General features: G+C 42.2%; 1 pseudogene; it reads right to left on the reverse strand.

The window, feature by feature from the left end:
• Positions 1-577: 577 nt before the first annotated feature.
• LOC121928957 lies at positions 578-3,897 on the reverse strand (annotated as a pseudogene).
• Positions 3,898-5,081: the final 1,184 nt, after the last annotated feature.

Here is a 5,081-nt window from a genome sequence, read left to right on the forward strand (position 1 = left end):
GATATTCTGAAACTGTGATATGGAAGGGATATGAAACTGTGGTGTGTGTGTGAGAGAGAGAGAGAGAGTCTGTGGGTACATGCATTCTTTAGAGATACGATGTGGGCTAGTATAGTAGATTTTCAAATTCAAATTGCTAAATTGTTTAAATATCCCCTACTATTTACTGAAGTGTATATAGACCTCGGCAGGATGCCATTCAAGGTCTTTCTGAGGAAAAAAAATAAGGGGTGATTTCACCATCATTCATTTTAAAACAAACAACTCCCATCTTGATTTTGTTTCCATAATTAACAGACCATGAAGCCAGCCATGCACAGAAATACTTCCTAAGCCATTTTTGAAACTGAGATTAACTTCTACCATCCTGGCTAGATTGATGGAGACTTTCCGGCTTCAGATCTAATTTTCTTTCTACTCTTCCTCTGCAGACAAGCTGGCAGAGACATGGTGATTGAAATCAGCTACATCATTGTCCTCTTGTTTGGTTGTGTGTGTGTGTGTGTGTGTGTGTGTGTGCGCACCGCGGCACACACACACACACACACACATGCTGATTCACTCTTATTAGCATGGATCAGGAATGACCGGGGGAAGTGCAGGTTTCTGCATTCCGAAAGGAGAAAGGAAATGGTGGCTTCCTCCTGGAACTGTTCCCACCTTTCAGGGAATGGCTATCTCCCTCCTGCATAACAGTCTGAGTGCAAGAGAACGATAACATTTCACAGTCTCAGAGAGCTTTCCACAGGGATCCAAGGTTCAATGTCAACTGAATATACAGTGACAAAAGTTCTATATCCGCGCCCCCCACCAAAATATCAAGTTAGCCCAGGCAGCTCTTCTCTTCTTTGGCTTCTTGTAGACATTAATACCCCAAATCAAGGCCCCCAGCTCTGGATGTTTTGAGCAGCTGATGAGTAACTTCCTGTCAATCCACGCTTCCTTGGTTCCATCTGAAGCAGTTGGTGAAGAATAAATGATAACATCCTCCTCTGTAAGCACTCAGGGTGCATTCAGAAATAAAATGCCTGAACAACAAGTGACTTGTTATTGTTCTAATGTACTTGGCCAAGCAAACAACATGAGTTTGCCAAATTAAGTAGCAGACAGACTAAGGATTCTAAGTTCAAAAACATGAGAAGAACTACTGGACCAAAACTGATCAGTTTCAAGTTTCCTGCAGTGGCAAGCCGATACTAAAGGAAACTCACAAGCAGGACATGAGAGTTATAGCTCTGTTAAGAGTACTGACCACACAGTGCAATAATGGTGCACCTCTAATAGCCACACCACATTTTCATTTTCTTTACTATTGCCATGAAGCTACAGATCAAATTGATTGCATGTAGGGATCTTACATTGAAAAAAGTGGGGTGACTTCTAGTCAATGTCATTGGGGCAGGAAAAATCAACTAATTTAGTCATTACGTTGACTATTGCCACAGAAACCGTCCTGCTCAAAGATAGGCTTTTTTAGTACATTACAAAAAGCGATGGAACCTTCAAATCACTACCTCTGTTTCCAATATATAAAACAAAAAAGTCTGGGCCATTAAAAACACAACATCAACTTTCCATCAAGATTGCATTTCTCAGTTTAATACTGAAAAAATAAAGACAGAATAGCTGGTACCACTTTCTACTTTACACAGCACTATATAAATGGGACTGTTTTTTGAAAACATTTCCTATAAATAATTATTCCTCACGGAGGGCTGATGTATGTGGTGTGGTTTTTATTTTCCACATATGAGAAAAAAGAACTAGCTCAAGGTCACAAACCTGTAGCTACAGAAAAGCCAACGCTCCTTTTCAAAATAAATATGAGGCCCTATACTATAGAAAATAACAGCTGTTCAAGGATGTGCTCTAGATTGTTTGGAACCATGCCAAAAAAGAAGCTCATAGGTCTTAGAAATTTCTGTTACTGTTCCTATGATGCTACAATAGGATATGCCCAAATCTTCCTCCAAATAAAACTAGTTAATATGTGGTGAATATTCTTACCGCTTGTACATTGAACATCTTTCCATAGCAGCCAGTGAGTTCCAGTTGCCCTCACCCTGGTAGCAGATGTGAGCGACCTAATTTGGGCATTGATAGCACGTATGGGAAACATGCACAGAGCTGAGTCATCGTGGCTGATGATACTGCTTTGCCCTTGGAAAAATGGCAAAAGACATCATCCTGGATGTAATATTGAGGAATCGAGCACTACCTCTCCGGGTTTTGGAAAGATAGGCTGCCTGGAGAGTCGATATTCCCACATCACCTTTGACACATCCAAAAGGCAAGAGAAACATAGGAGTGAAACTTGGGGTCACCTTGCACAGACGCACAATTCGGGATGTGTAGAATTAGGTCACGTCTGCATGATAGATACTCCCTCAGGTGTCTCTGGCTGAACAGTCAGAAGTACACAAATTGCCACTGGCAATCCATAGAATATAAAAGAATCAAGTGAGAGACCAAGGCCAGTGTGTCTGAAGGGATTTTGATGAGGGATGAAACAAAGTCGCTGTGGAGTTAAATCCAACATGGTGATGACTCTGGATCACGTGGCAGTTTCTGCTGGAGAGAGTGGGGAAGTAATCCTGCTGCATCCACGCGTAGACTAGGAAAAGCTTCCATCTTCCCCCTCAGATCGAACTATAACTCCATACATAGTGCCAGTCTTGTTAACACTGGAAGATAATGCTCCTTCGTAGTGAAGGTTCCACTGGATGAAGAGGTCCTCATCTCAGCAGCTTGCAGACTCCTTGGTAAAGGCTGCCACATGCCAACACCTATTTTCGGAGTAATCAATAATCAGCAGCTTGTTGACGTTGTTAGTAAGATCAAGATCTCAGTACAGGGTTGAACAATGAGCGGTGATAACAAGACTTGTTTGTCTTCCTCAGGTCCTGTCGTGGAGCTACTAATATGGTCAAGTTTCCAGACAGTTTTATAAACCCGATTGATGGCTCCACATAGACGGCTCAGTGGCCTGATGGAACAGCAAGTGGTTGAAAGTCCAGTCGGCGTTCTCAGAGTGGAAGGTATTAGAAATGGGAGTGCTGGTAGCATTCTGTGAAAAGAAAACAAAAAAGAAAGCACCAAGGCCACGGCCACCTCGAGTCCCATATCCGAGGCCAGAACTTTTCTCTGTTCCACCTGTGGCAGAGTGTGAAGAGGAAAGGGAGTGTGAACCTCAGAACTCCCTGTGTGTATCTCCCACTGCAGCACTGTTCCTCACATGGTTCTCCAGACATAAAATGTAAAACAAAACAAAAATATATATGAAAAAAACAGATGCAAAGATAAAACATCAGACCTAAAATGTCCGTAAACAGAGACAAGTGGAAGCAGGCTTTTTCATTAAAGAATCTTTGAAATAAAATGAAGACACTTCGGAATCCGGAGCCAGTTCCATTTGGTAAACCAGGCAGGCTTTAGCACTCTGTTCCGCCTCTGTGCATTATTGTTACACAATTTAAATGCCATAATATGTCTGAGTCCATGATGCATTCATCTGCAGGAGAGAAATAATCAATCTAAGCCCCAAAGACAAGTAGGTTTTGCAGGCAGTTCCCCACCAGTCATCAGATCTAACAACCCAGGCAGGAGTGGTGTGTTTTTCTATGTTCTTCTGTAAGGTAGTAAAAGGGTTCTTTCGTCCCCAAAATCCCAAAGATTACAATTAATTAAGGGAAAGATAATCCGGCAGCAGTAGCATGTGTCGCGCAACATCTCCTGTTTTGTTTCTACATACCTCAGATCATTGCCTTCTTGTGGCCTTAGGCTATGCTGTACTCTCTGTAACTGGCAAGTCCATTGACTGTTTGCTTGATGCAATGGGATGCATACTGTGCTCAGGTAGCGGTTAGATAAGCAACACTCTTCATTAATCCGATCCATTCTGTATTCCTATGTATGTATAGTATTATCCTACTTGTATTATGTATTTTCCCTGGATAATGATTAACCATCCATTATGAAGCCTGCGCCTCCCTCCAGGCCATCTGCCTTGGTCCAGGCCTCGGAGGTTGTGAGAGGAAACTGCTGGACTCTTCCCTTTCTCGTCACCACTCCCTTCTCTTCTGTATCAGGTCTTTTTTAGATTGTAAGCCTGAGGGCAGGGAACCGTCTAACAAAAAGATGGCATGTACAGCGCTGTGTAAATTTACAGCGCTTCATAATAAAGGTAATAAATAATAATAATAATAATAATAATAACAACTATAAGGGAATCTTGAACCACCACATCTCACCCTGCTAAAGACAAAGAATCCTGACACATTTAAAATAACATGAATGAATTGCAATGAGAGCTTGGAAAAATTCTTCTGGATTAAAACCTCCCAGAAATTGCAAAGTAACATTTCCAAGTTAGGACAGAATCATAGAATCATAGAGTTTCAAGGGCCATCCGTCTAACCCCTCCCTGCAATGCAGAACTCACAATCAAAGCATCCTGACAGATGGCCATCCAGCTTCTATAAAGACCTCCAAGGAAGGAGACTCTATCACCCTCTGAGGAGTGTATTCTACTGTTGAACAGCCCTTACTGTCAGGAAGTTCCTCCTAATGTGGGTGGAATCTATTTTCCTGTAGCTTGCATCCATTTTGTGAGTCCTGTTCTCTGGAGCAGCAGAAAACAAGATTGCACCATCCTCAACAGGACACCCTTCAAATATAAACAGGCTACATATCACCTCTAACCTTCTCTTCTCCAGGCTAAACATCCCCAGCTCCTAAGTCTCTCCTCAAAAGGCATGGCTTCTAGACCCTTCACAATTTTAGTTGCCTCCTCTGTACACACTGCAGTTTTCTCAACATCCTTTTGAATGTGGGTGCCCAGAATGTGGACACAGTATTCTAGGTGAGGCCTGACCAAGGCCGACTACGAGTGACCACTATTACTTCCCTTGAACTAGACACTATACTTTTATTGATTAGCCTAAAACGCTTGGCCTTTTTGTTGCTGCATCACACTGTTGACTCATGTCAACTTGTGGTCTAGTAGGACTCCTAGATCCTTCACAGTAGTCTCATTAAGCCAGATGTCCCCCATCCTATAGCTATTGGTATTTTCATTTTTT

This window comes from Sceloporus undulatus, chromosome 4 (genome assembly GCF_019175285.1).
Source record: "Sceloporus undulatus isolate JIND9_A2432 ecotype Alabama chromosome 4, SceUnd_v1.1, whole genome shotgun sequence".
Lineage (NCBI taxonomy): Eukaryota > Metazoa > Chordata > Lepidosauria > Squamata > Phrynosomatidae > Sceloporus > Sceloporus undulatus.